This window comes from Channa argus, chromosome 1 (assembly GCF_033026475.1).
Source record: "Channa argus isolate prfri chromosome 1, Channa argus male v1.0, whole genome shotgun sequence".
In the NCBI taxonomy this organism is placed as follows: domain Eukaryota; kingdom Metazoa; phylum Chordata; class Actinopteri; order Anabantiformes; family Channidae; genus Channa; species Channa argus.
In genome coordinates, this window is record NC_090197.1 from 31,898,515 (window position 1) to 31,920,472 (window position 21,958).

Consider the following 21,958-nt stretch of genomic DNA (forward strand, 5'->3'; position numbering starts at 1 on the left):
ACAAAAGTACAAAGAGCTGTTAAGATTTGGTGTAATGGATGCACTAAAAATAGGATTTTTTTTCTCAAAATCTGTGTGGGGGAACAGGTGTTTGCCACCCTAGTGTGTTTTGTCCTGTTTTGTCATTCGTTACCACAGTCTCCCTGTGCTTATTTACAGCCCAGGACACACCCTAGATCCCTGTTCTCTTTCTAGAACCCCTGAGGTGGTTTAAAGGGTGTGTGTGCATGGGGCACTCTCAGCTTTAGCATAAATGACAGGGTTATTCATCACTGGCTATTTCTCTACAAGCAAAGCAACCACCCTCTTATTCTCTCTGTCTATTTATTCATTTAAATGATGCATCTGAATATTTTTGCCCCTTCTTATATGAACTTCTGCAGCTATAGCTGTATTGACAGTGCATTGAATGAATGAAACTCTTGTCTGCTGACCTCTTATTATAAGTCATTGTGGCTTGGGGTGTAAAACTGTAAATTAATTAGTCCAAATGTGACATTTATAAGGAAAGATATTAAAACCAATTATAGCCTCATTTGGGAGATCCTGTTTTGCATGTGTGCACATGCAAATCCCAGCTCACGACCTCTCTAATCTTTCTCAAGCGCACATGTACATTCACAAATGCAGTCTTTGCAGGTAGAGTCAGATCACTTAGACCTAGCTTTTTAGATAAGGGCAGACTGCTTTAAAATCGAAAGATATTCACACATCCTTCAAAGAAATTGAAACATAAATGACAATACAGTTAAACACACACCCACCCACACACATACAATCCCATATACAAATATAGATACACGTTACAGGGCTGCCTTTACTCCATTACTATTCTGAAGTGAATTCTCATTTCCATGGTTGAAGCTTGACGATTTGTGAGAGTGTGTGTGTGCAAGCGCAGTACTGTTATGGGTGAGGGATCCTTGACAAAGATTCCGACATAAACCATTAGCAGTGCTGTCCTAGTGTTTGAATGCAGGCATGTTTGATTGCCGTTTACATTTAAGACCCTATAAAGGCTAGTTTGACACAGAACAAATACAATGGTGATAAAAACATAGAAAGAATGAAGGACAGGAGAGAAAGGGAAAATGCACATTGTGCTGAGAAGATTTATGATAGAAAAATCACTGCTCTAAATAGTAAATAGGCCTGTGTGCATTCTTTATCACCATTTCTAACCAGTGTTGAAAAAGATTAACTTTCCTTCAATTTACGTATTTACCACTCAACTAACACAAGCTGCTATATGAACCAAATTACCCACCAGCAATAATGACAAGAACAACCATTGTACATTTTTTATACACAAACTGCTCATGAGCTGATTCCCCTGCTGTGTGAAGAGAGAAGATGGGAGGTATTTAATTGAAAAAAACGCTCACTCATTTACACAAAGGTGGTTGCACATCTGCTATGTCACCACATGGGGATGGCTTCAGGTTTCCACTGATGTTACGCATGGTTAACAGGTAGTTAAGCATCCAGGCAGCAGATAAATATAAGTTTGCCAAAGAGCTAATGTGTAGAGACGACATAATAAGGAGCTAATTAAGAGGAAATATATTTGACACTTGCAGGGTGTTTGGTCGCGGCTTGTAGCCTTGTGACTGCAAATCAGGAAAATCAGAGAACAATTAGAGGCAGGGCAGAATAAAAGCAAAGGACACATGCAGATTTAAGGCAAATGGATTAAACTTTGTACACAAAGACTTAATTTGTGCAGCATAGGGCTTTTAAATTTGTTATCTTTGTATCCCCCTGGCACTGTCTACATTCCACAATACAAAACATGTCAGCTGGGTAATTTCAAGCAACAAAAGTGAACACTGGAGTTTGCATAATTAAACAGCAAATGTAAAGCAAAAAAGTAAAACTTAAGAAAACAACAGAGGCAGAGAAAAGACTAAACTAAAGTGGGCAGTAGTAGAATGTCAGATAAATAAAAAGGTTTAAGAACACAGGTAGAAATGAATGACAGAAGAGGAGGCAGCGACGAAGCTTCTCCACCTGCTGTTGTTTTACCATTCCTGCAGCAGTTAGGAGTCTGATTGATTATCGCGACCCCTATTTTCTAACTGCAGCTTCTGCATTGATCCAGTTACTGCTGCCACTGCTCAGCTCTTTCCAAGTGATACTCCCAGGAATTACTGCCAAGATGGAGACCACTTGTCTCTGTGGTCTCAGAAATGAATTCAATTCAAACCTCAGTCAACTCCTGAATGATTCTTATACCAAGTGTATTCGCTGATTTAACTGAATTAGTAGAGCTGAGTTTTAGTCCCCTACAGGTGTTAATTGGAGACAAAAATGAACCACTTCAGGCTACATCAACTACTCAAACTGTCATCTTGCTATGCTGTTGAGCGCACAAATCGATGAATTAAAGTCATATCCACACCCAGACACCAGTCAATACTTTATTTAAACAGAAGCCAACAACATTTGGTAGCCAGCATCAGCTTACGTTTTTAGGTAGAAATTGTGCCTGCTGCTACACTTATAGAACACATAGTATCATTAAAAATATCATGGACTCTTGCTGAGAAATGTCTGCACATGGAATTTGCCTGCCATAATATAATGGACAATAATCTTTCTTTATAGTGTACCAACTCACAATACAGCAGTCACACAATCCACCCCCAGCAGCAGCAGCAGCATATGCTCTGCCACTTTACCTTGAAATCAATTTCATGTTAGGTCACAGTGTTCGTGTGTCCTCTAGAAGAGGTCACAACCTGTACCGCTGACTGTGTCTCCTTTCCTAAATTAAAAGACTGCATCACATTTCATACAGCACACACACACACACGTTGCAAACACTCTAAGCACAGACACACACATTCATACACAGCACATCGTATTACAAAGCTATTGCAGCTAGTGCAAAGAAACTTGATAAGCTTTTAACATTCATTTAGCCTGGACAGCAGGGCTGACTATAGCTGTACCAACTAGATCTAATGGCGCATACAGAGAGAAAGAGAAGGAGGCAATAGAGATGGATTGAGGCTGACTTTACAGTAGAACCTTCTGATAGCACAGGGAGAAAGACAGAAACACTAAGATGGGTTAAGAGAGATGGAGAGACACAAAAGGAGAACAGGCTGAGGAAGGAGAAATTGCTAAATATATAACAAGTGGGCTCCAAAAAAAGAGTTGTTTCGGTTGTGTAGATCTTTTCAACACACACTTACACAGTCAATAAATGTAACAGTAAACGAGGTTGATTTGTTTCCAGGTTTACCGTATTGTAACACAGTAAACTATATTGTTTTAGGCTTTGATGGCTGCAGTGTGGGCAGGCTGGAGCGGAATTTTTCTCACAGCTGCTTTTATTATCTCTCAGTGTATCCTTGCTTTCAACGGTTCAACATGATATACACTGTAACTGGTTGGTTCTTATTTCCACTGTTGGCTTACTTTTATTGAATTATTCAAATCCATATAGAAGTTGAAGAACTGGTAATGTAAGCTCCCCACTGCGTCGTTAAAGCTGTTTCATAAGCCATGGCCATATATCAATAAAAACAGAGTAGATATAGAGTAATCAAGAAAGTCAAATTAACATCTCAGTTCTTGGAACTTTTTCACTCCTGATCTCAAATAGGACTGAACATGAGTCAAAACTAGGGTGTGTGTGTGTGTGTGTGTGTGTGTGTGCACATGTGCGTGAGAGCGAGTATAAGAGAGTGTGAGAGAGAACTTGTTTGTTTGCATGTGTATTTGTATACTGCAATCTGCTATGGTATCTTTGCTACCAGGCTGCCCATTGAGTCTGGGTCACAGGAGATATTGACAGCCCCATATTAAGATACATTTTGGAATTGATAAGTTATAAACTGTAGCCTTAAGCTGAAAACATCACCAAAGCAACACTGCTTGTTAAAAAAAATGGTGTCATCAAGATAACAAGGGGTACAAACTTACAAATTCCCTCTTGCATTGATAAGAATTAATACTGCTCACTGTTGCTCAGCTTAGCGTTTCATTACTCAGGCATATGTTGGACAGTTTTTGCTGATTTATCATTGCCACAGGCTTTCAGCAGATCTTAAAATAAACAGCTAAGATGGTTAGAGTCTAGAAAATCACCAGATGTACAGTAACTTTCATGTGAAGCTAGTTATTAGGTCGGCATGTTTTTCATGGTGCCAGCTTAGAACAGAAATCCATATAGTCTTTTGCAGCAGCTCGTCTCTCTTCCTCTCCTCTCCCCAGATGCCTTTTAGAGTTGTCATTGGAGAGTGACCTGTATTATCTATCTCTGACTCTCACTCCCCAGCTCTGTCTCTTTCTCTGTCTGAATGGAGATTTAGATAAGACAGTCTGAGCTGCAAGAGAGCAGCCACTGAATACTAAAATAAAGACCAAAAGAAAGAGAGAGAGAGGGTCCAGAGAGGAGCACGGAGTCATGGCCAGATTTACGGAGCCATTTGCACTTTGTTTCAGACCCTAGAGGTTCCTGCAGCTAAAAAGATCCCTGTTATTTATCAAACAGACTCACTAGGGTCAGAGTGCAATTTGACTGTCATTTGCAGCTCAAGTTCCTTGAGTGTACTTCAACTCCTCTCCTTTTAGCATTTGCATACAAGGAAGATTCATGCAAATACAGAGGCAGGTTACAAAGTATGACCAATGTCATTGTTCTCTCAGTTAGATTAACAAAAGGCTGATGCTGTTTGTGGTGGTCAACATCGCTGCACCTTAAGGGCAGCAGTAAACAGCTGGTGAAGAGAAGTGGTAAAAGTATATTTATTAAATCTGTCCCATGTACTGTATAAATGTCACTGAAAACAGATCAATTGTGGGTATGAAAGAAAACAGAGAAGCAATAATGCATGGACACAATATGTGAAGATTTCATAATAAAAGAAGATATTGGGAGTTGTGGCTTTATGGTTTAATAAACCATAAAAGTTCAGCGTGTTTGTGAGTCTGAAGTCCCTATCTTCATCTGGTTGTTTTCTATGTCTGCATTTCTTATTCTGAGTGTGCGCATTTAAAGTGAGGAAGCTGTTTCAATCTGCCTGAATCTGCATATGGCGCACATACAAACACACACACACATGCACGCACGCACACCATTTAAAATGTTCCCAAGGTGATCGATGAGGTGGTGATGGAAATGTCATCTGCCGCTAATACATTTATCATCGCTCATCCAGCCTCATGAATTTCTCCTTTTGCTTTTCAATCATTTTTGCTCTTTTACCACGAGACCATTTGAATGTGGTGATTCATAGGGCTGCCAGTGGTTTTCTCTGAGGAGGCAGACTGAGCGTGGAGGCATCCAGCACTCTGACTGGACTCATTAATTAGTGGGCAGGACAATGATAGCCTGTCTTTACATGAAGCCATGTGATGAAGTGGTAAATGAAGAGCTGCAAGAGTCACAGAACCCAATCAGTGATTATCATAAAGAAAACAAATGCCTACATAACCACAACACCAAATGATTTCTGTGGGAAATATTTTAGTTGAAGATGAACAGTGAGTCAGAACTGAGGTAGAATTTACCTTCTGCTTCATACAAAAGAAGTTCATTTTTGGGTTATATGCTATAAAAGAGCAGTCGAGGAGAACATTTGAGAACACTAGATGGGGAAGAAAACTGTTTCTCAATATTAAACCTCACAGGCAGCCAGCTGGAGACCCAAATGATAATTTACAAATGTTGTACATAATAACTAAGCCATAAATAAAAGCCAGTAATAAAAACTATTTTACATAAACAAGATCTAGGCTGAAAAGGGTGAGCAACTAAATATCTTTTCTCAATTATCTTTTCTAATTGTTAACTGATAAGAAGCAGATAAAAATGGATATCAAAGTAACATTTCGTGGTATATATTCTGCAAAGGCTAAATATGTAACTGAGGTTTGGGAAATTATTTCTTTATGTATGTGCGCTGCGGTGTCAGAGGTTGATTTGTCGTTTTGCAGAAAACTCACTTTAAACGGTAGAAGCACACTGCAGAGGCTGTATCAGATGCAGTTGTGAGAAAACATTAAATATTCAGGTGAGTGTGTATTTGTGTGTGTGTTTGAACTGCTGTACGAGTAAGAGAGTGTGTCATACAATAACAAACTATCTAAATGAAAATCATCGACAAGTGAGGCAAGTCATAACAGAGTGTGCACAAACACACATAAGTGACGCAGCCATGTGGAACTGAATCTTTAAACAGGATATTTATTAGCTCCCCTCTTCTCCTCCTTTATCCATCATCTATCCCTTCTCTCCTTCTTCCCTATCCTGCCCAATTCTCATAGTCTCTGTAAGTCAACTGTCAAGCAAGCATGCTGTATCCCTTCCCTCAGTCACATTATTTGCAATACATACACATATTATGTGGGGCTTTTGCATTAGACCAAGTTTGGGCCAAAATCAAGGGCTTTCAGCTGGTCTCTTCAGGGGGCACCAAAGCAGAATGTGTTCTGCACATTGATTTGGCATATTTTATCCAGGCTCGGGACCGGCACCAAGGTAGCTCTTGATGGCTTGGTGGGGGCACACCTGGTGGAGTGGGGTTTGATCCCACGGCCTTCAGCATTGCAACTCGTTGCGCTATCCATTAATCCCCCACGCCCCCTTTTGATGAATTTGGGTACAAATGGGTAATTGTTGTGTGTGCTTGGATTATGTGTTTATACAGTTGCTATCTATGTTTGACAATAAAAAGAAAAGTCTTTATATGATGATCTATTGCATGAGGACAGATGCTTATTTGCCTGCATATATGCTAGTATGAAAATAGCCTACTGTATATTGATGTTGTGCATTTGTTTATGGAAATCAATCTAAGCTGCCAGATATTATCCACTGAATCCGTGTGTATTTATGACTGTCTCCAAACTTAAACTCATTTGTCCTCTCTGTCTCTACAACCACCTTCACTTTTCTTCACTTTTAGCAAAAGCAAATCTCCATCTTCATGTTTTGCTTTGTCTCTTCATGTTACACATTACTGGAGTGGGGCAAAAACAATGCAATGCAGTTGTTTGCAGGTAGTGACAGACTTTTTGTCACAATAGCAGTGTAAGAGAAAGAAGCCTGTGGTCCTTCATTAATTGTCTTAGCAAGTGAAAATATGATGTTCCACTAGCTTGTTTGCCCAACCCCCCCCCAAACCCCCACCCTTCATATTTATGGTATATACCCCACTAAACAGGGAAAGAATAGCAAACTCAAACAAGAAGAAAAACTGAAGATACAAGACACAAATGACTAGTGTGTGCAAGTAAGAACCTTGAGGGCCGATAAAAGCTTCTCGGCTTAAAGCAATAAAGAAGTTTGTGACTCTGGGAATGCTTAGTGTGAAGTCTGAGTATAAAATTAAATTACAGATTTTTTTAAAGGGTTACTTTTTATAAATGAGCAGCTTTGCCTCTCCAAGGACTGAAGTAATTTAGGGGAAAATCAATGTGGAAAATACAATGAGCTACAATTTACAATAGTATCATCAAAAGGAAATACTGATGGCTCACAGATTTCAGCCAAATTGCTCATCAGCAGCATGTTACGTTTAAATCCCCAGCGCCTAATGAACTAAGATGTAGTTACGAAGTCTACAATTAGAAATGTAACAAAACCATTATGATCTTAATGTGTCAATAAGATACTGTCCAATAAAAATTAGAAACTACTTTTCAATTTATATAGAAAGTATTGCAACAATATCACTTAACCGTGTTCGTGCACAATACGCTTTTTTAAAAGAGACCAGATAAGGCATAATTTAAGGTTTAAATTTTCATGCTGGAGATCTATTCTCCAAAAACTGCTTATTTTTGTTATAATGGGCCTTGTTAAATGGTTAATTTCAGCTCCTGTCTCTTTAAGTCTTCCATCATTTCAAGTCAACTCTTTTCTGATTGGCCAACCTCCTGTTGATGCGGAGAGCCATAGACATTTTATGAAAGCAGATGGGTAAGACTGTCTGTGGGTGTGCAGACCCTAAACAAATGTCACTTTATGGACCGACAATGTTCGTACGTAGGACTTTTTCCAGAGAAAGACTACAGGAGCTGCTGATTACTGGATGAAACATGTAAGAATTACAACTATTTTTATTCAATCCTGTTAAACAAATGCATTATTTCTTCTTGAAAAGGGAAAATATATTTCAGATAAAACTGAAAACTGCTTTTAAAGGCTGACTTTACACCCACAACTACTGTTTCAGATATAGCAGTAATAAAAGCCCAATTCACAAAAACTTGGGGCAATGTATAAAACAAAATTAAATGCAGGATGCAATAAATTGCAAACCTCATCACCCTATAATTTATTCACAATAGAACATAAACAACATCTCATTTGTTGAAACTGAGACATATTACAATTACATGGAAAATGTTAGCTCCTTGGCATGGCAGCAACACATCTCAAAAAAGTTAGAACAGGGGCAACACAAGGCAGGAAAATAGATTGTCGCTAATCAAAAAGTAACGGAGAAGCAGTTGACAAATTGTTAGGTTAACTGGCAACAGGTCAGTAGCTTGACTGAGTATACAAGGAGTATTTCTAAGAAGAAAAGCATCTGAACTGTAAAGATGGGCAAACCAAAATAATACTGACTTATATCTTCCAAGCTTATCTAACCACACAGAGCTATTTTAGAGCATCTGACAAAGAAGCAGGCTTATATTTTCAGATGAGGAAGTGAAAAACTATTCAGCAGTCTAGAGCAAGTATTGTAGGAGTAGCACTATTGTGGGAGCAGGATGTCTAAGCTCAAGGATAAAAAATAGGCCTATAGTTACCAGCCAATTCACAGTAAAATAGCAGCCCGCCACTTGCACCTGCATCTCCTGTGTAGCATTTTATTTTAGACACAGCAATGAGTCACAGAAGAGGTGAGAGGAAGAAGAAGAGGAGGAGGATAGCCTAAAGGATAAAAAAAAAATTGATAAAAAGCCACAGATAAATAAAGTAGATATTTTACAGACTGGTTATACATTTAGAAAGGGTCACAAATTCCTGGCCCATTGCTAGTTACCACTTTTTTCCACGGTTCTTACCAAAGTGACTGTAATTATAGCTGTGGAAATCAGTCAGGAAAAAATAATGAATAATGCCTGCGTAGGGCCACGTGCATGGACCAGTAAATGGTAACACTTCAGCGATGTGTTTACATTCATACAATGAACTGTGCTTGTATAAAACCCATGAGCCTGTGAATGCATATTGGTGCATGTATAATACTGGCACAGCTGGGATCCACCAGTCCCTGCCAGGCTGTGTGTGTGTGGGTGGCTACCAGCTGTGCTGTTTCCCAAAGCTGCCATCATATTTTTTTTTTGCATCATTTCACTGAAGTAAAGTATAAAACTCAGGAACACATGCTCACAGTTATAGGCCCATTTTTACTCTCAAATGCCTTCACTTAATCACTTTCTCAAATAAATGCCCACTTCAATGTGACATGAGATATGACGACTTATCACTTGAGTTAAGCTCCTGGCTATAAAACACGTCATTTATAAAACTGATTGTTATACCACGCGATTTTCTGACTTTAAAATTGTGCATATTCAACTGCTGTGGTTAGGTAGTTCCAGGGAGGAAGCCTTGAGTTTCCCCCAATAAGCATCCATTATTGCAGACGTCTGCAGAGGCCAGATTGTTTTCTAAGCTTTGGGTCAAGAATGACTTCAGGGCACTAAGATGTAGCCAGGTTTCTGTATACAAAGTTTATTTGTTGCACTGTGCTATAAAGCTGAGGAGCAGTAGCTGTGTGGGTTTAAAAAAAAAAAAAAGACTTCAAACTTTATCTACAGTACAGACAAAACATTAGCAACTGCTATAAAAGACAGCATGGGGTTTGGCTTTATTCCAGTTTTTCGAACGTCGAGCTTCCAATTGGCTGCTATCATGGACTAAATCACAGCATCTTGATTTAGAAACACCAGATTTTAATCTCAGAGAGTGTAATGTGTTTGGATAGAGCTCAGATAGAGGACTATCATAATAATTACTCTGGTCTTAGTCCAGCCTCAGGCCTTTTAACTAATGAAAGACAAAACACCAGTGTCTAGATTTCAAGCTGTCAATTTGCATGCACACATGAGATGTGTACACAAGTATGTGTTTAAAACATCAATTCACACACACACAAAAAGTGTACATTTATGGAAAATTTTGCAGGGATGTCCAGCTAAGCCGAGTGATGATGCCTTTGACCTTAAATGACATTGTTGCCAGCAGCTGCTGGCTATGGTTGTTTCTGTTTAACAGAGGAAAACAGAACATACAGCATACGTTTTACCAATACAACAAAAATGCTGTATTCAGTTTTGTGCATTGTGTAATTAAAGTTGAGCACTAAGTGCTGTGTGAAAAAGTAAAATAAAACAGGACTGTAGAGTCAAATGTTAATGTTTTGATGAATTGTCCTATAAAGGAAATGTGTAGTTCAATATTATAAAGTCCTACATTCTAATTATGGGTCACATCTATATTTATTCTGAAAAAAAGTCACTCTTCAGATATGAATGCAATTCATCAAAATAAATCAATACAAAATATCACTTTCTGAAAGCCTGTTTTCATAAAAAGGAACGTATGCACCGCAGCTGTTAGCAGTGGCCTACCAATCAATAGGCCTTTTTTCATGCATTGCACATTTCACACCAGAACCAATTCAGACAGTGCTTTGTAGTATTGACAGTATTGTCTTAGAGTCCCTTGCAAAACCGTAACATAGTGAAATCCATTTTCCCCTCACATAACAAGCTGTCATTTTCTGGTTGGAATGAGCTCAATCGTCTCCACATACAAAGCAGGCAGATTCCACTGCAGAATGACAATAATGATAGAACAATGGTGACGGGTAATTCACAGCGACATTGCTAATATCACACAATAGTGATTAGTGAAGGGCCTCAGAAGCATGAGTTATGTTGAAACATCTGTGGTGTAGTTAGGGACAATGTAATGCGTTGTTGCTTTTAACATGATGTGCCGTGTCAGCAGACGATGTTACAGATACGCTGATATATTTCTTTAACAAGGTGAATGGAAGTGTTGTCTGGTGCATACAAAGCAGGCTGGCCTGCTACATGATAATAACAAAGATAGCATGATGACAATGATCAGCGTTATACTGGATGGTTATTAGCTAAGCTGAATTAAGCAGGCCGGCTTTGATGAAGGTGTTTGTGCAACTGACAATTTTGATGCGGCTGTAGGTGAGGCTGCGCTGCTGTTGCTATCTTCCACTAATGCAAAGATGTTGACACAGTCTTAATTACATATGTTAGGGATCAGGGAAACTCAAGTATTCATATTCTCAAAATGGTTTTGTTTCAAACATGTACACGACAAACACAAGGGGGAAAAGTCTGCAAACATCGTCTCATTCAAAACAAAATCAATGGGGTAGAGTGTAGAGTAATATAATAAAATCTATTTATGAGTTTTAAAGGTTACAGCACATTTCATGACAGAACTACCTCGAATACAATTTTATTATTAAACATCTCAAACAGCTTATTTCCATTCTGACTCATTCAACCTATTTTCAGAAGTGACACAGACATCACCATATTATGCATCACATTTCTTACAAATGTTTTTCCCACTAAAGCCATTTGTGCAGAATCTCCATTGTTGTAAAAAAATGGAGGTTAATTATTGCAGTATCTTGGTTCTTGAAGCCATGTGATCTATCACCGCAGAGGAATGTGGATAAAAGAAATGTGCCACAGATGATAAAGGCAGTTTATGGCCTTTTGATATTTACCCATTGCATGTTTAAAAATATCACCTTCGCCATTCATGTATAACTCCACCCACATATTTACTAGATAGAAGGAAACCCTTCTTATGTTTCGAGACTGCTTTCTTCTGTTTTTGCCCTTATTCACCCAGTGGAGGCTTGCAAAAGTCACTGATTTTCATTTTCAGTAATGCCCTGCTTTACGCTCATGCAGTGGAGTTTCTCTGTACAAGCACTCAGCACCACCACAGGCCCCCAGCCACTCCACTGGGACAAACCAGGGTTAAGTAGCTTGCTCAAGGGCTTCTCACTGGTAGTTACTGATGGAGGTGAGAGCATGTCATGTTCATTTTCCTGCCCTGATAACACCTCGGGTGATATGGGGATGCAAGTGAAACATAAAGGCAGCCGCTTTTATTACAAATTCCCTTAAAATCATTTGTGGACAATGGCAATTTTCAGTAGACCTACTTTTGGGCCCTGACCCAGACTTTGAAAGACTCACTTGCTTTCAGTCACTGTATAAACATCTTCAAAACTGAGACAAACTGCTCATGTTTTGCTCAAAATGAACTGTTCATGTTCATTTTGGGACATGTCATTTGTGTAACAAAACTCAACAAACACACATTATACCATGTATTATACTGCAGTTGTGAAGTGACCGTGATGTAATAGCATCATGGTGGTTATTTAAAGCCAAGATATTCCTGTGCATGCTTTGACGTGGCAGTTTTGCTTTGTGGTTAGAGACACAGCAGCATAAACATTCCCAGTTACCTGCAATATTGAGCACACTTAACTTTCCACCACACTATGTGACATGTAAGCAGTAAGAAATAAATACTACACCAATAATGAACCAATGAACCAAACACAACTCTGCTCTATGCTATGATATCTGAACTGTCAGTCTGTCAGTTCTTATTTTAGTAGAAGGGCTTAACCTGAGCAACTGACTATTTGCATGTTGGGTAGATAGTAAGATTTTAGTTTTGGTTTGGTATCTTCCCCTACTGTAAAATAATGCGTAGCAGTTCCAAAACATGGATAACCTATGCTGTCCGTTTGTGTCTGAACTGCATTTGGTAACAACTAAGGGAATGGCGCTATTATTGTACATTAAAATGAATACACAAAAACTACTAGTTTTAAAGTATTTTCATAAACTAAAATAAAATAATTTAAGTAAAATGAAACATTTAATCAAACCATGATTCTGGTCCTGACTACTGTCATTTCAGGTAACAGCGTCTGTGACATAGAAATCAAAAGCATAGCATAACTCTTAAAGGTCATATTTAAAGTCACCATTGAATGAGTAAAAAGGCCAACATTAGCACACAACAGCTGAAGATACCAATGCATTGAAGATGCATTCAATCTTTTTATTGACTCTTGTGTTAAACAAATTAAAATGTTTATATTAATGTTAATGTAATTAATTAATGTCTAATAATTAATAAATATTTCTATATTTTTATTAAGTCAAAACCAGAGTAAAATTCAAAACTTTGTGCACAGAATAAATCTGACTAAATGTACTTGGCATTATGTAACAAATCAGGGAAATGCAAGTTAAAGGTGAACTTGATGTACTGTATGTGTGTACATATGTTGAGCAGCTCTCTATGCTTACACATCAGACGGTACAATAAGGCTGGCAAACAGTACATCCAGGTAGTGGCTTAGTGACTTTAAAACAGCTAGCTAAGTCAACACATGAATTTGATATATTTCACATATATTTTCCTCACTCCACTCGTAGGAAACCGCACTGCAGTTTTCCTAAAATAGGTAAGTGACATGCAGTAAATTTGGAAAGACAGTGAAAGGCATCAAAATGAACACTGCAAATTCAAAATATCAAGCGGAACTACTAAAGTGCAGTGAGCCAGCTGCTGTCTTTGCTTATATAGTTTTATAGTGGGCTGAAAGCAGTTTTAAACTTTAGAATGTATGATCAGAGCTTAAGAAAGAAGGATTAGAATCAGTATTTGACAACTTTACGGTGTATTTTGAGGTAACACGAGGTTTGTTTGTGAAGTTGGAAGTGTTTAATCTGCATAAGATACTATTTTAAGTATTCTTAGTTGCGCTCTTTCTGAAAAAGCTTATGTCGTCCCTTTGACTTTACATCTGTATGCCGTTTTTCTTCCTTTCCTATAAATACTGACATATACAACCCAATAATACCTCTCCCCTGCACATTGAGATATACAGTACAATTCATTAACAAAAAGGCCATCTTAACATGTGATTAATCTAAATCCCTTCTCCTCTTTCTTTCAGGCAGATTTGTGTCACCGGGCAGACGAGAAAACTCCCATCTTATCTGACACCAGTAATGAGCTAAAGGTGCGTTCACACTTCTTCTGTGCTGTGTGTGTTTGTGTGGGTAATTAAAAGGCCTGGGAACTGTGTGAATTGGCATTGGCGCCCCTCTAGCCTGTTTAGCATTCTGTTAAACCGGCTCCCTCTCCTTCAGAGAGATAGAGACCAAGTGAGAGTAATGGTTGAAAGAACACTGTTTGAGAGCTTTATCGCAGTTCCTTTTCTTCATTCTTCCAGACTTTGAAATATTATTATATTTATGCTATTCTTTTCTCCCTTGGTTCCTTTCCTACCTTCTTTCCTTATTAAGACATTTAGCTGTTTTTGCTGCTGTTGTTTTCTGTCTTGCTCTGTAATGACAGTTAATAGAAAATTATTCACAATTATTTAGCTTGTATTTGCCTACAGCAGGTTGACTTGTAAAAATGCATATTTAATGCAATATCATGCTCAAAAATGCGAATTACAATGCATTTGACCTCTGGACACATGCTCCCAAAGTCACCATATCAGGTACCTCACATCTCCCATACTAAGCATTTTTTTTCCCCATTTGCCTAGAAAAAGTTGAATAGATTAAAGGTAGATCTAATCGATCCTGAGTGTGCTTATCAGTGGCTGGCAGGCTGACGAGCTGATTTCAGAGCAGAACAGTCTAATACTTCAACTGCTCGCTGAAAACAGGAAAAAGACAAATAGGTAAAACGACTCGCAGACAGTGGGTCAGATGCTGACTGTCTGAAGCACAACAAAAACAAATGTGTGGTTGTTTTTCATTAATTCTTGAAGAACTGTTGGATGTGTCGCTAGGAAAGATGAGAGACAAGTAGATTATTACACAGATTAAACCATTTCAGAATTTATTTTATGATTTGGAAAACGTGCACAATTCAGGCATAACTTTATGACCACCTGTGCAATTTAGTGCAATCCAATACAGTGGGCCATGAATTCCACTTTTACAAGGTTATACTTTTCATTATAAGAAAAGGGGGTTTTGATGTTTTGGTCACCTCATTCATTAAAGATAGGGTGGCCAAAACATTAGAACCACCTCTTCTTATAATGCACTCCAGTAGGACTCCACTACCCACTTTGACCTCATTAATAAACACATAGTGGAATTATCACCTTTCTGACAGTTTCAACCTGAAAACTGAGAAAATATAACATTGTAAAAGTAGTATGCATGACAGAGCTGCTGTATTGGATTGTATTAAATTGCAGTCATGGTCATAATGTTATGCCTGATCGGTGTATAGAAAGTGAGAAAAACACTTTCCCAATACAAAGGATAAACATATTTGATCAATCCATAATTTTTTCTGTTGGGGAACTACAATGTTGCCCTTTAAAAGCTCATGTCAGTCAGACATAAATGATGACCTAAACTCATCCTCCATCTCTTCTTGCCTGGATTATACTATGCTTTGTGGTGTTCAAGTAATGTGTTCTTATTGACATCTATTGATTTCACCGGTGACTTACGATTTTTGGCTTCCGACTGTTTAACAACGCTTTGAGCTGACTGGATGTTTAACCCTTTGATCTCAAAACTAGGATCTGCACACGTCCCATAATAGGATGCATTCATCCAGATGACCTCCTCTGTCACAGTGACATCTCAGCAGCAGGCAAACTGAGAGATTCTGTTCAAGTGTGTGTGCCTTAGCATTGTAGGAAGAGAGATAAAAAGAACAAAAGTGCTTATCTGAACCCTTCTTAGGTCACACCAGTCTTCTCTCTGACTCTTTCTATCAATTAGTGTATATCACTATTTCTCTTTCTTAGACTAGCATCTCGTCCTTTTGGCCTATTGCTGCTGAAAGAAAGCAACACATTTGTTATCCTATGTGTATGTACATAAACACCCAGGGCTGTGTTTCTCAGTTAATTCACCAGTTTCACACATGGAGACAGCAAGTGGGCATTAGGACTGGCACCCATTTCCCCCTCTCTTTGTTGTGCTTTATATAATGTGGGGGTGTAGTTTCTAAAGTATGCTGCATTTCAGTTTAGAGGCAATGCAGCCATAGTGCTTTGCCACATCCAAATGCTTGAGGCTTGTTAGCATTAATCTTGTCTGGCAGCAGAGTCGCAAACTTAAGCTGCACAATCCTCCGCACACCAGTTTCAGTTGAGTGAGTGAAACACACTTGACATCACAGTGGTTATGGCAAAATGTGAAGAATTAGTTCACTTTTCTCTGCAAATCAAAGTCAATTACACATGAGAAGCTCTGCTGCGGTTGTATTACCGCTTTACTCCAGATTGTGTATACAGTATTTTTTTTATCTGCATGCTGATTCGGCATGCATTAATTACAGTAAATGTGAACAGCAGCATTGCAGATTGAGTGCATCTGCATTGTAACAATTCCAAAATGAGATACTGAAGTGCGAATTCCCCTGAAACTGCTGCTGGGTTCTGCCAAAGACTAATAAAGAATCACATCAAAAAAACAACTCAAAACCTTTTTTCTGATGCTTTAATGATCTGATTTCATATGTAAAAGACACTTGGGCCTTAAAAACTGAGTCAATGAGGTCATAATTGTTTCTCTATGGATCTTACCCTTATTTATGGTGCATGTGTGGCTATTCTATGTCTGGAGTACATTGCAATCTTGAAGGGAATTATTTGTTTAGTTTTAGAAATTATGATACCTAGCTAATGATTGTGAAGTTCAATGTACATAAAGAATACGCTGCAATAGTATATAGATTTATCTATTATTGTAAAAGTGGCAAAAATACTGGGGCTTTCATTTAAGGCTGTGTTTGAATAAAATTAATACACTTTTTATTTTCTTATAAGAAAACACTTGAAGCTCAAGCCTTCCCTGATGCCACATCGCCAGTGTAGCATTAAAGAAATGGTGTTCATAACCTACAGAAAAATGTCTGACATTAGCAAAACATTAAAACTTGGTTGCAACAGTGAATGTTAACACAACAAGTAGAAAATGCCAAGTGCAGCAGTTTCCTCTATATACAGTATAAACACATAAAGTCAGTGGAGGGTGCAATGCAGTGCTGATAAGCCTTTCATGCGAGTGTAAAGTAGAGTGAAAAAAATGCTGTTAAAACTCGTTAACTATCAGGCTCATATATCTTTAAACATGTGACACTGATGGGTGTCTGCGAGGAAAGATAAGGAGCAGGAATTAGGAAGGAGAAGATTCTCTTTCCAGGGATATACACAAACACACACTGAGTGAGTTTTAATGCCCTCTACTAGTATTGATCACCAAGCAGTCTGACTGATTGAGAGCCAGATATAGAAAAGCACACATCAATAAAATCCTCTGGAATACCTGGGGAGAGTTTTAAAGACACACATCCTCTGTTGCCCACATAGAAACACAAACTGTTACCATGCAATTAAATTATTCCAGAGATCAACTAAGCTGTGACAGTGAGAGTGTTTCAGGAACTCTGTCACTGCACTGACACCACAGAGGCTCAAAAACTGGCAGAAAAAACACTAAAGAAAATGAAAATAAATCAACATCAGCACATTTGCTCTTAAGTCCACACACACAAAAAAAACTAAAGGCTGCTCTAACCACCTGTTTGTTTATGATCATACTGTTCATAAGTCAATTACAGACTTGGCTCCGCTTCCATCTCCATCCATGATCTGATGCTATCTTACTGTGATATCAGAAGCTTGAGTTTGTTTGTTAATGTGTGTGCGTGTCTCGGGAAGCTCGGAGGCTGCAGTGCAATGAAACCTGGCAGTGGGTGTGTTTTATTAGTTCTGCAGGCTCTTTATTACCTGTTCAATGTGTGGTCACTTAAAGCTACAGAATTTCATTTTTATTTTCAAATATTTTTTTTCGAAGAAATATGTTCCAAAACTTCCGACGTAGAGAGGTGCTGTCAAAGCCTCCTGTGATGGAGACTCATTGAACAGCACTACCAACAGTGCAGAGATATTAGCTTGTAAGAGTTTTTGTTTAGTTTTTTAAACAAAGGGTAATCTTCTAATCAAATAGAGAATTTAAGCAAATTCTACTCGATTAGTGAGTTTTGGAACATTTCACACCCTGACTACGTGAATGGCTGGGAAGAGTGAGGTGGCAGGGAGCAGAGTAACCAGATTGAGTCTCATTATAGCACTGGCTTTAGTTGCACATTGTAGCTTTAGGAACATCAAAAAATTATTTTAAACTGGTGACAGGTGGCGAAGATGGCAGATGGGAGGATGAATCATCACATAATGGAAGGAATCTACTATCAGGCATTCTGAAAAAAATCAACCCTTGAACAGAAGAAGCAAGGATAAATATGACTATTCTTGCAGCTGCACACTACCATCCCTTTATGTGAGGTTAACAGAAGCATGACATTGCAAATGCTGTCTGGACAGTGACTGTGGCTTTGATGATCTTATTCCCTTCTTTAAATACCCTTTGTAGTGTTTGTAATGCAGTGGTTTAAGCTTATATTGCTCCTCCACTCACTTAGACATTTTTGCTGCCATTTTAAATAAGGAAATGAGCTTAATGCCTAATGAGTGTGAGGTACTGTATGTTAGAAAAAGACGGTTCAAGCTTTAGTGAGAGGTTTTTTTTTTTTGGATGGCACAGTAAGTGAGCAATGATGCAACTATTGTGTAAAATAATGTACTTAGTAAATGGCATAATTGCAGTCTCTTTTTATAAAATATCTACCAAGCTGAAATCTTTACTCTGACAGAGCAAGCACTGGCATTAAATTAAAATTTACAATTGAATGCTGCTAACATTTTTCTTCCTTTTTATGCACAAGGCACCTTCAAAGACTGGTAAATTCAAATGGTAGATAGAGGTAACTGAAAGATATGATTGAATGCTCAGGAAACTTGAAATGTCATGTCATTAAACACTTATGTCTAGAGTGTTTTCAAGTGCCCAAAACTAAGAGAGGCAAAACACCTGCCACAGTAATCCAGTTTTCTTTGGATGGAGTTATTTAATGTCCAAAAGTTTCAGTTTTCAGAAATTGATTGAACCTACAGTCTTATTTACAATGTGGCACTTTTATTTATTTGTTACCGCCTAATTTTGTGTCAAATCTGCCCAAAATGTTTTCCTATAAAATGGCTATACAGTTGGTGGTGGCATAATCGTGCAAGCTCTGGGAACCCTAACCCTAAATCAACCAATCCAACCACCCCAAAGCCACCTGCAAAGTATTTGCATGAAAACTACGCAAACAATAGTATGTGACATTGGTCTACATCCTGCTATGTTTTATTCTGTTCAGTCCACTTCTGTTCCTGTGCCAATAATGGACATTCCACGGTGTTGCATATGTACAAATCAAATGTCAATATCACAAGATCCATCACTCCAGCTTCTTGGTAAGCAAGAAGAGAAAAAAAAGAGAGAAGGGAAAAAATGAGCGATAAAAATGTTGCAGTGAGATTACCATGCATCATAAACCCCTAAACCCTGCAAGGAATCAGAGGGATGGAGAGGGAAAAGAGGAAAACGATGGGCATTTTGGGACAGAGGGAATTCAAGAAGAGCAGGACATGGAGGTGGGAAAGATAAGATACAAAAACGAATGGTGGTTAACGTAAGAATAAGAAGGTTACAAAAAGAGATCAGGGGGGGGAAAGAGAAGATCAGTCTGGAGCGTAGAGAATATCAGAAGACAGAGATACTAAAATACTGAGAGATACAGGAAAAAACAAATGTAAGCCCATGAGGATTAACTCTCTCATTTCTCTGTGGGGAAGAATGGGGGGGAAAAAAGAGGATTTCCACCTCCTATCCTCCTAGTGTCCCTTTGATTTCTCTCTCTCTCTTCCTCTTTCTGTCTCATTCTAATATCTTTGTTCCAACATGATGAATAGAGAATAGACTCGCTGATCTCGCTTAAGCTACAACATACATGGCTAACCTAGCTGGACACAAATCCCTCTCTACTGCTCTCTTTCTTCCTCTTTCTCCCGTAGTGCTTTGCAATTTTGGCTGATCTCCTCAGTTCTCTGTCAACATTATGCATTATTTGTCTCCTCACAATTTTACTTTATCATGAACTTCATCAGCTCTGTTCTCTACCTGCCTCCTTCTTCTGTATCTGCAGCAGTTTGGCAGCTGCCTAACTGTTGCAGGAGGGCTAATAACACACAAAAGAGCTCATCATTGTTGTGGTTGGTTTAACGAGCTTCGCTAATAAGTGGAACAAGCTTCCTGCTGAATAGTTAATGGCACATTCACTGGCCCTCTGCAGTTTTGGCATTAGACATGAAAAACACTGACCTGAAGATTGATGCAATTACTGATGTAATGTCGTCTAAAAGTCTTCTAAAGTCCAGATTTTACAGTAAATTATGACCTAGCTATGCAAAACATATACACAATATTCTTGGATATTAAGTTTTTCCAAAAGAGCCCACTCAAGCACACACATTTTTCTTTTTAAAGGAATACTTATTCACTATAATCATTTATAAAGATGATACTGTAAGAGTTGTAACTAAACATGGACTAGTTGGTTACTTTTTAAATACTATTACAGCATTATATATAAATACCTATAGTGCTATACTTATAGCGCTACTTTACACACACAAGCACACATATGCACACTAATGAAGACAGAGCTGCCTTTCATGGTGCTAGCCGGAGCCATCGAACCACCAACCCTGTGATTAGGAAACAACCCACCCTACCTTTAGCTTTTAAGGTGGACTTCATAGGACTTTCTATTACCCCATTTCACAAGTTAAGATTAATTTTTCTTTACATAGGATGTGTTTTCTTTTCCCATGTTTAAAAAAACGCTCGCTGTGGATCTTCTTGTGAAGAACTACGTCCCACACGTGTGAGGATCACAGTGCTATCGATGCGATGTTGAATGCTTGTACACTGCTTTTGTAGCTAGAAACGGGGAAGTAATAGAAACCGTTTTACCGCTGTAGTGTAAAACATGGTTTTAAGTGAATTTCAAGCTACTGCAGCAGTATCTGAAGTTGCTCTCCTTCCATCCCATTACTCGTTCCTCCACTCCCTATTCATCTCATCTTCTCTTCACATCAGTTCTCCATTGTGGTGAATCCCCTAACACAACTACTCCTGTTATGCATTTTCTCAGCACTCCCTTTTATTTTGGGGTCATTTTGTTTATTGCTGAATTGAATATGAATTATACCGACTCAATGTCATACTGTTGTCGGTAGAAAAGTATGATAGTATTAGATTTTTGCATGTGGCTTCATTTAGTAACTTACACTGATATTTTGGACATCTTAATGCCTTGACTATAACCTCATGTGCCTTCCTCTAATGTTTTTTCCTTTCAACCAGCACCATCAGTTTAGCCCTTTGTGTTGTTGCACTTTTAAAAGCAGGTTTGGCCGAGCCTACAGTGTACTTATGGCGACCTCAGAGAGTTTTGTTCAGAGGTGTAAATTCTTCTTAATGCTGGCTTTATATTCCCCTTTTTTATTGTATTTATTTTTTTGTTGTGCTTATGTGGCCTCACTCACTCCTCCTCTCTCTTTCCTGCCTTCCTTTCTTTCTTTGTGGTCGTCTTGTCCCTGCTCCTCCAGCCTTTAAGAATCTGAAGTATTTTATTTTTCCGTTAGCCTCAAATCAATTCCAGACGACACTGCCCCACATTCTTTCTCTGCCTCCCTTAGGGGCTATAGACCAAAACCACACACACACACAAATGCATGGGGGTGAGAAAGACGAAGTGAGCAAGAGGCATAGAGAGTCTCAGGTTTTGCTTTCTTTTCCATAGCATAAATTCCTCAAACACACCCCCTCATTTTAGTTCCAGGAATTGTGTGCGTTTGTTTGTCCTTTCTTAAGACTGAGCAGCATCTTTTCTCAGTGATTATTCCTTTTTTTTCCTTTCTGGGTCTGTGTTGACACATTTCCTGTCATACTCATT

The 21,958-nt window shown here is 38.5% G+C and overlaps 1 protein-coding gene across 6 annotated transcripts in view; it reads left to right on the top strand.

The window, feature by feature from the left end:
- The window catches only part of cdh11 (cadherin 11, type 2, OB-cadherin (osteoblast)), an 82,204-nt gene that overhangs the window by 21,282 nt on the left and 38,964 nt on the right, over positions 1 to 21,958 (top strand). For 4 of the 6 annotated variants that reach the window (XM_067512712.1, XM_067512702.1, XM_067512753.1 and 1 more), the window contains exon 2: positions 14,022 to 14,087. The exons of 1 other annotated variant lie outside the window; for it this stretch is intronic. The gene's annotated coding sequence lies outside the window, so the exon portion shown is untranslated. Of the gene's footprint in view, positions 1 to 8,034; positions 8,058 to 14,021; positions 14,088 to 21,958 lie in introns of those variants that run through there. One more of the 6 variants, XM_067512744.1, reaches the window with a different exon arrangement.